The sequence below is a fragment of the Leptonychotes weddellii genome, unplaced genomic scaffold, assembly GCF_054177405.1.
Source record: "Leptonychotes weddellii isolate Sample4059 unplaced genomic scaffold, ASM5417740v2 HiC_scaffold_6713, whole genome shotgun sequence".
Taxonomy (NCBI): Eukaryota; Metazoa; Chordata; class Mammalia; order Carnivora; family Phocidae; genus Leptonychotes; species Leptonychotes weddellii.
The window spans coordinates 1-9,964 of NW_028036322.1; the positions used below are offsets into that span (position 1 = coordinate 1).

A 9,964-nucleotide genomic window follows, 5' to 3' on the forward strand; every position below is an offset into this window, starting at 1 on the left:
CCACCCAGGCGCCCCGACTGTGTAAGATTCTGAAATCAGGGGGCGCCTGGGTGGCTCAGCTGGTTAAGCGACTGCCTTCGGCTCAGGTCATGATCCTGGAGTCCCAGGATGGAGTCCCACATTGGGCTACCCGCTCAGCAGGGAGTCTGCTTCTCCCTCTGACCCTCTCGCCTCTCATGATCTCTCTCTCTCTCTCAAATAAATAAGTAAAATCTTAAAAAAAAAAAAAAAAGATTCTGAAATCAGTCCTCCATTGTTGGCAATTGAAATGGTTTCTAATCATTTGCTAGTAGAATGAGCACATTTGTGGTTACTTCATTGGGCTAGGTTCCCATAGGCAGAAGAGCTGGTTCAAGGGTGTGCTCATATTGAACGTGTATTAGTTTAACCAGCAGACATGAGGTTCAGCTGAGACAAGCCCACCAAGCTGACAGACTTCAAAGCAAACCAAAAGGTGTGAGGCAGGAGCAGGTTCACAGCAGCCCCCTTGGGCAGCACAAATAGCACCCAGAGAGGTCAATGTTCACCACTGTGGTGGCATGAGCTTTGTCACAAACAGCTGACAACAGAATTGCAGGTGTAGCACACAAAGTCCTTGGCTTCAAGAATAAAAAACAGAGACACCAATTTCCACAATTCCTGATCTTGCTAAAATCACAGTAGTCCTAGCACCCAGGAGGCACATTTCCCCCCAACTTTTTGAATAAATTTAAACCTACTAAAAAGTTGAAAGACTAATACAGTGAACTCTACACACCCTTCATTCGATTCAGTAATTGTTAATATTGGTTATGTTTGTTCTCTCTGCGTCTCTCCATACTCCGTCTCTCTCCGCATATATGCATGCCTGAACAACTTAGGCTGGAAAACTGGAAATGAGTTGCAGAAAAACTCTACCCTTCCGGTATGCATCTCCTAAGGATAAGGACCTTCTCTTATATAGATACAATGCCATTACCACACTTAAGAAAAAAATTCCACAGGGGCGCCTGGGTGGCTCAGTCGTTAAGTGTCTGCCTTCGGCTCAGGTCATGATCCCAGAGTCCTGGGATCGAGCCCCGCATCGGGCTCCCTGCTCCGCGGGAAGCCTGCTTCTCCCTCTCCCACTCCCCCTGCTTGTGTTCCCTCTCTTGCTGTGTCTCTCTGTCAAAATAAATAAATAAAATCTTAAAAAAAAAAAAAGAAAAAAATTCCACAGTATATTAGTTCATGTAGAATGTATGGCTTCACATGTGTTCTTCTGTGCTTTTTCATTGAGATTTTATGAAAAGTGAGTATTTTACATCTGCTTAATATACTGTGAACATCTTTCCAGGTCAGCGAATGTAGGTTTTCATAATCCCTTTTAATGCCGTGCATTAGATTGAGTACCCCAGAGGCCAAGCTAAGGTGGGGTTCTTGTTCATACGGTTTACTGAAGGAGCACTCTTAGGAGAAAAGTACAGAGGAAGCAGAAAGGGCAGAGAGCAAACTAAGAAAGAACGTGCTGGTCTCAGAGCTAGAGATGAACTTCAGTCCACTGACCGTCCCAAGGGGAAGTCACTGTCGGAATCTGCTCCCCACCCCTCCCATAACTTCCCCCAGGTAATTCTCCACCTCTCAGAGAAGCTGAGGGATAGGTGTGTGCCTGAGGGTCCAGGGGGTCTGGGTGGGGCCCAACATTCCCTTATGGGCTGCTAGGTTTCAAATGTTTTGCTATTAGAAACAGTAATGTGAGGAACATCCTCCACTGGGAGCATATGTTTATTTCCCTGGGGAAAGGCATAGATGTGAAATCAGTTAGATGGTTTGCACTTTAAATTATGTATTTGCCAAATTGCCATGGGAAAATAACACACAAATTTGTACTTGACGTGAGTGTTTAAGAATACCTTTTTATGCACACCCTAGCTAATGCTGGGTATCATGGCTGTGATCATTTTTAAAAAATATTTATTTATTTTTAGAGAGAAAGAGAGCGAGCATGGGGGCAGGAAGGGGCGGGGGGAGGAGAGAGAGAACCTCAAGCAGACTCCCTGCTGAGCCAGGAGCCAGACGGGGCTCGATCTCAGACCCTGAGATCACAACTCTGAGATCAGGACTTGAGCCAAAACCAAGAATCAGACGCTTAAACCAACTGAGCCACCCAGGCTTCCCTATGGCTATGGTCATTTTAATTTGCATTTCGTTGATTAACATCTTTTCATATTTTTATAGTTATTATTTTAATGAGACTATTGGGCACATCTGTGGTATTAATGTTGGTGTAGTATCTTTGGTTTCAGGTAAATTTTATATTTCTTTTCAATACGATTAATTCAAATATGCTTAAAAACCTTCATGTATTGGGCGCCTGGGTGGCTCAGTTGGTTAAGCGACTGCCTTCGGCTCAGGTCATGATCCCAGGGTCCTGGGATCGAGTCCCACATCGGGCTCCCGGCTCAGCGGGGAGCCTGCTTCTCCCTCTGACCCTCTCCTCTCTCATGCTGTTTCTCTCTCGCTTGCTCTCCAATAAATAAATAAATAAAATCTTTAAAAAAAAATTTTTAAAGAGAAAGAATAAAGTAAGTATAATAATTCAACTATAGGGATGCCTGGCTGGCCCAGTTGGTAGAGCACACGACTCTTTTTTTTTTTAAAGACTTATTTATTTATTTGAGAGAGAGAGAGCGTGGGGGGAGGGGCAGAGGGAGAGAGAGAGAGAGAGAATCTCAAGCAGACTCTGTGCTGAGCACTGAGCCCAACGCAGGGCTTGATCCTGAGATCATGACCTGAGCCAAAACCAAGAGTTGGATGCTCAACCAACGGAGCCACCCAGGCACCCCGAGCACACAACTCTTAATCTCAGGGTCATGAGTTCAAGCCACACCTTGGGCGTGGAGCCTACTTTAAAAAAAAAAAAAATCAATTATGGAAAAAAATCAAACTATAAAAGCAGAATAGGATTCACACAACAAAAACATTGCCAAATATGAGTGACAGTGAAACTGCTCTCCTTCAACATTTACAATAACATACTCCCTGATCATGCACTGGGTTGTGTGAGTCCAAGCACCTGACATATATGGATGTACTCAGTCGTGACAGTCACCAAGAGAAGTTGGTATTGTTATCCCCATTTACAAAAGGAGAACCAGAGATGGAGAAGCTCAGAGCCAGAGACCATCCTGGAAGCAGCACATAGAGTATGAGCCTACAGTAACAGAGCCTGCCCACACAACCATCTCCATGCAGCTGGGCCTTCAGGTCCCATCTGTAAAATGGGCAAACTAACAGTCCTTGTATAAATTGAGTTCTAGGGGCGCCTGAGTGGCTCAATTGGTTAAGCACCTGCCTTCAGCTTGGGTCATGATCCCAGGGTCCTGAGATCGAACCCCAGGTCAGGCTCGTTGCTCAGTGGGGAGTCTGCTTCTCCCTCTCCCTCTGCCCCTCCCCCTGCTTGTGCTCACTCTCTGTCAAATAAATAAATAAAATCTTCAAAAAAAAAAAAAATAATAACTGCATTCTATTAGTGTTTATTATAGTGTCTGTCGCATTGAAAGCACTCAATAATGTTAGCTGTTAATATTATTGTAGCAATTTAATGTCCAGAAACTTATCCCAAGGAAATAATTAAGAATGCGGATAAAAATTTAGCTACAGCTGTCATTTCCAATAGCAACAAATGGGGAACATCTTAAATGTCTAACAGTATTGGATTAATTACATTCATTACCCTACATTCATATAATGAAAAGATGTACAGCCATTAAAGTTAGGTCAAATATTGAATAAGGTAAAAAGTTTTATTACAAAGTATTAAGTGTAAACACAGATTATAGAGTAACCTGTACTTGCAAACCAAATGTTCTAACAAAGACAGATGAATACATATGACAGGAAAGACACACAAACATGAGGATGCTTGTAAGCATATGCTGACAGCAGCTGTGATTGGCTGATCACAAGAGCCAAAAGGCGGAAACAGCCCAGATGTCCACAGACAGATGAATGGGTGAACAAAATGTCCATCCATACAGTGGGAAACTCCTCAACCGCAAGAAGGAGGGAAGCACTGATGGCTGATGAGACATGGGTGAGCCTCAAACACATCGTGCTCAGAGAAAGAAGCCAGACACAAAAAGTCACATATCATATGAAGTACCCAGAGTTGTCAAGCGCATGGACATGAGGCGGATCAGAGGTTACTAGGGGCTGGAGAGGTGGAAATGGAGAGCGATCGTCTAACAGGGACAGAGTGTCAGTTTGGGAAGATGAAAAAGTTCCGGAGATGGATGTGGTGATAGTTACACAACACTGTGAATGTATTTAAGGCCATTCAATTCTACACCTAAAAATGGTTAAAATGGTCAATTTTATGTGATGTATATCACATATTCTGCCATGTGCACAGCAGAATCAGGAAAGGAGAATCTTATTGAAAGCAACCACTAGCAGATTAGGAAAAATCCTAGAGTCACCACACTATTTACATAAAGCAAAGCAAACCTGTGGATGGGAAGATGCCAGGACCAAGGAAAGCAGCTCCTGGAGAGTAGTGGCGAGTGGAGGTGCTGGACAGGGACTCGTGTATTTTGTAGTGATGGAATGGGATGCTTCTTCCTTTATGCCTTTGAGTGCGTGAATTCTGGCTATTCTACAACCAAATTTTAGATATCAACCAATTTGTCATCTTCATTTCACAGATGTGTAGGTTAAACTTTGGCAAGCCCCTTTGATTCGGTGTGGCTGACACCTAGCCCTGTAGATTCCTATGGCATCAGATGAAATCAGCAATTGGGGACCCCTCCAGGGACAGGCATGGGATTTCCGTGGTTAAATGCTGGTGGACTGAGAGGTCACCAAGGTAGCAGTGAAGAGGCGGTTCAGATCCCTCCACTGCCCTGCTAGGGCCCACCACTGTGGCTGGGGAACACTGGGTATGACATATAAGCCTAATTTGAGAATGCGTATATTAGGCATCTGTATTATGCTATTGAGGCCAGTGGGCAACTGAAGCCCCTGGACAGTAGGAGCCCACAAAGCTGGTACCTGCACCTGTGGTCCAGGCATCGGTGCTTTGGGACCTGCTGCCAGAAATCAGGGCACAGGAGGCCTGGCATAGCCATTCCTGACATACCACCCGGGCCAGGTGTCCTTCCTGGTCTCCTGTGCTCTTGGACACCCACTGTTGCTTAATCAACAGAGAGTGTGAATGTGTCCCCCAGGTGGGCACCCTCACTTCTCTCTCCTCCCAAGCCTGAACCCTCCCCCTCCACCACTCTCCCACCTTCTTTCTCTGTCTGCCTTCTGGAGTCACCTTGCTTAACATACCTATACCCTGCCCCAGGGGAGTGAGGAAGGAAGCTCTTTATCGGGCACACTCCCTGTCCACACACTAGGTCAAGGCCTGCACTGCCTCGTTTATTACCACAATTCGGACACACTAGGGTCCGCTCATGCCCTTCGGCCATGGCTGCCTATTGTAAAAGCCAGAGACAACACTACTGACAAGTTTATCTCCCAACACCAGCTTTGTAAGAGTTTCAGATACTTACTTTTTGTTTTTCACTCCTGTGGTGGGTTCCGGAAATGCCAAACCTCCCAGACTATGGACCAGCACTGACCATGCTGGTAGGCCTGTGCCCTGCAGCAAGTGACTCGGAATGGTGTGGGGCTGAGCACGGCGCTCTGGGGCTTTGGCTAGGACCAGTGCAGTGGGTGGTATGGGGGCCGGCGTCCTGTCCAAGCAGCCCTGCCCTTCCAGGTCCCAGACTGGCACCACTCCTAGAACTTTTGAGGCTGGTCTCCTCCCAGGTGATTCAGACTCACACATATCACCCGAGTCAGCCAGCCTTCACAAGGGCTGGGTGGCCCCATGTGTCATCAGAGAGGGCAAGGATCAGAGAAGCTCTTCAGTGTTCAAAGCTGCTGCCCAGCACTGCCCGCAGGCTTCCGCTGTTCCCACCCTACACCACCGAGAAGCCCTCACCTATGACCCACCAGCTCCTGGAGAGCAGTCTCAGCCACCGCCAAGCTCCAGAGAGGTCATTTTTGGAGGTTCTGATCTTTCTCCAGGGAAACAAGACAAAGAGGAAAGGGGCTTAAGAAAAGAAATCATTGGTATCTGTGGGGAAGATTAAATTTGTTTATTAATTCACGCAAACATTTCCCAACTTGGGGAGAGAGGGCAAAGTCAGTAGAAAAAGCCATCTAAGAAAGGAGCTGGGGTGAATGAGAGATTTTAAGACTTACCCCCTAACCAACTCCAGAAGGAAACATAATAACAATTTATAGAAACATTTTTACCACCTTTGAAAATACAATTTTATCCATAATTTTCAAACTCATTTTCCACTTTCAAGAGAGTTGAAACTCATATTCTTGTCCAGAGTTTAAAGCATCTTGTTTTAAATATTTCCTTGTCCAGACAAATTCCTACTTGCCTCAATAGGGTCTGCGAGCTTACATGAGAGCACACTAATTCTCAATCCACCCCTTGCTCTGTGTGATAAAAAAAACTGTAGGGAGAAAAGAGAGAGACAAGGAGTTAATTTTAAAAAATCGCTATGTATATAAAGTTGAAAACCAGTGACCACAACAGAGAATGCAGTAGAGAACCACAATGAGCTGTTTTGTAGGTGTGAGCATAAATTCTAGTGACAGCTGTAAGACGATGGAGCGAGTTCACATCGGGAGGAGTTCGGAGAGAAATTACAGATCTGGCTCTCGATGGTAATTTTGTAAAAATCTATGTTATTGGGGCACCTGGGTGGCTCAGTCAGTTAAGCAGCTGCCTTCGGCTCAGGTCATGATCCCAGGGTCCTGGGATCGAGCCCCACGTCTGGCTCCCTGCTTCATGAAGAGCCTGCTTCTCCCTCTCCCTCTGCCTGCCACTCTGCCTACTTGTGCTCTCTGTCAAGTAAATAAATTTTTTAAAAAAATCTTTTTTTTTTTTAAAGATTTTATTTATTTATTTGAGAGAAAGAGAATGAGAGAGAGAGAACACATGAGAGGGGATAGGGTCAGAGGACGAAGCAGACTCCATGCCGAGCAGGGAGCCTGATGTGGGACTCGATCCAGGGACTCCAGGATCATGACCTGAGCCGAAGGCAGTCGCTTAACCAACCAAGCCACCCAGGCGCCCAATAAAAAAAAAATCTTTAAAAAAATCTATATTACTTTTCTCATGACATATCTCTTTTGGTAGGAAAGTTGGAGTTTCAAATCCAACACCTACAAAAGAAGGGTTTAAAGTGTGTTCAAAGGGCACTGGCCTGGCTCCATTGGAAGAGCATGCCACTCTCAATCTCCCGGTTGTGAGTTTGAGCCCCACGCTGGGTGTAGAGATGACTTAAATAGAGAAATAATATGCAAAAAAAAAAAAGAAATAATATGCAAAAATAAAGTGTGTTCAAACTAGCAGCTGTGACAGGCATTAACCTGTGGTAGTAACCCAAGTCTGTTAGGCTCTGGGGATGTGATGATGCAGAACAGACTAACGTCAGGAAGCACTGTGAAAGGCCAAGGTGGGCAATGAGGATAAGTGGGCGTCTTTCACTGGAGCGCTCCTCCCACGGTCTGGGTGGCCTCATTCTGTAGGGCTCGGCCCCTTTTGTGGCCATGGCTGAGCTATTTTCAACAGCATGTTGTAGAAAACAGATAATGATGCAAATAGCAGTCCTATTCAGGAAATCCAAAGGCATCCTGTCTGTGTGAAGATGTAGTCGGCGCTGCCCTGCAGAAGAGGCGGGTTTTGTCATCTACACATAACCCCAGTTCAGCACTGCTGACTGTTGGCCTCTGTGTCTACTCTTCTAATTCTTCTTTGAATTCATTTTTTAAGAACTCCTTCCTAGTTTCTTCACTGATTAATGAATTAAATCTTTGACACGTTCATTTTATTTTTGTATAAGAGTCATGGATTTACCCTTTTTGGAAATCATTCTTTGACACTAATATCAGACTTACAAGGACTTGTGTTCATATCCCCATGTGTTTTAAAACATTAAAATACTGGGGCGCCTGGGTAGCTCAGTTGGTTGAGCGTCAGACTCTTGGTTTTGGCTCAGGTCATGATCTCACGGTCCTGGAATCAAGCCTCATGTCGGGCTCCACTCAGCAGAGAGTTGGCTTGAGAGTCTAGAGGGTCAAAGAGGCTGAGGAGTGGTGGAGTTGGGGTTCAAACCCAGTCCATCTCTCCCCTGTGTGACTGTGCCACCTGATACTTCTCACTGAAGTGAGGAGCACTGCTACACTGGCGGGATGGGGGTGGGACAGGGGTGGAGGACCAGCTTTGACTCTACAGCCCAGGGCCCTCCTTGGACTAAACATAACAGATATTGTCTTTGTTGGTCTATTTCTTTTTTTTTTCCCCAAGATTTTATTTTTAAGTAATCTCTACACCGGACGTGGGGCTCAAACTCACAACCTCAAGATCAAGAGTCACATGCTGAGGGTTGCTGGAGGGGAGCAGGGTGGAGGGATGGGGTAACTGGGTGATGGACATTGGGGAGGGTATGTGTTGTAATGAGCACTGGGTATTATGTAAGACTGATGAATCACAGACCTGTACCCCTGAAACAAATAATATGTTATATGTTAATTAATTGATTTTAAACTTTAAAAATATTTTTTAAAAAAAGAGTCACATGCTCTACCGACTGAGTCAACCAGACACCCATGTTGGTCTATTCCTTTGGTGTCATGAGGAATCCCTTTATACTATACAAAAAAACAAAACAAAACAAAACAAAAAACTGATTACTTGCATTGTTTCCATGTTAGCCAAATTCTTCTGCATATTTGGGAACTGGACATTATTAAAAATAACAAATTCCCTAATTTATTAGGTCATACTCTAGGATTTTCTTATTACTTGAATATATAGAATGATATAGTACTGTAAAATACACTAACTTTTAAATAAATTTTGCTTCTTTCCAGAAGAAATTGCCACTTCAGTGCTGTTTTCTGTTCATCCGTCATTGCAAGAAACTCATTTACCTGGTTAAAACAATCAAATATTTCCAAAGTCCATATAAATAACTCATCTTAACAATGTGAAACTTGGCTTTGCACACTAGAATGGAATTTTATTTATAGTAATTACAGCTCAATTCTCTTAATGGAGGAGATAAGGTCAGAAAGGCTCCGAACTGAATCTCTGAAACCAGTCAGGTGGTTCAACCCAGAGAACTCTCCTTAAGGAACTAAAGACAGAGTAGGGCTGGGGGCTAATAGCAAACTGCAGGAGCTGGCTTTAACAAGAAAAACCAAGTGCCCGTCAAAGCACACGCTACTAAGTATCTGCTGCCCTCCTGAAGGAGGAGGGAGCTGTGTGTGTTCTGACTCTGTATGTGGTGACTTCCTTCAGCTGGTTGGTGAAATATCACCACACCCTCCTTCTGCCTTAACCTATCAACATCTCCAATGTGCTGTTCCACCCACTGTTACTCGACTATTGAAAGTGTCTTCTTGGGGCCACCTGGGTGGCTCAGTCCTTAAGCGTCTGTCTTCGGCTCAGGTCATGATCCCAGGGTCCTGGGACCGAGCCCGCATCAGGCTCCCTGCTCGGCGGGAGGCCTGATTCTCCCTCTCCCACTCCCCCTGCTTGTGTTCCTGCTCTCGCTGTGTCTCTCTCTGTCAAATAAATAAATAAAATCTTAAAAAAGTAAAAAAAAAAAGAAAGTGCCTTCTTTCTCTCCGGCGGTCAAGAGCCTCGGCCGCTGTACCCAACAGCAGAATCAGCTGTGATTTGAATACACAACATGCAATTATTTGTTCATTAAAACAATGCATGTTTATGTGGAAAGAGCCAAGATGTCCATCGACAGATGACTGGATAAAGAAGATGTGGTATATATATACAATGGAATATTATGCAGCCATCAAAAGGAATGAGATCTTGCCATTTGCAACGACGTGGATGGAACTAGAGGATATTATGTTGAGTGAAATAAGTCAAACAGAGAAAGACATGTATCATATGATCTCACTGATATGA

General features: G+C 44.6%; 1 long non-coding RNA gene across 1 annotated transcript; it reads right to left on the reverse strand.

The window, feature by feature from the left end:
• Window positions 1–6,092: 6,092 nt before the first annotated feature.
• LOC145719724 (uncharacterized) lies at window positions 6,093–9,958 on the reverse strand. Its single transcript, XR_014142570.1, has 2 exons — window positions 8,878–9,958; window positions 6,093–6,479 (listed from the first exon to the last, which is right to left on the reverse strand). It is a non-coding gene; the product is annotated as an uncharacterized LOC145719724 (long non-coding RNA).
• Window positions 9,959–9,964: the final 6 nt, after the last annotated feature.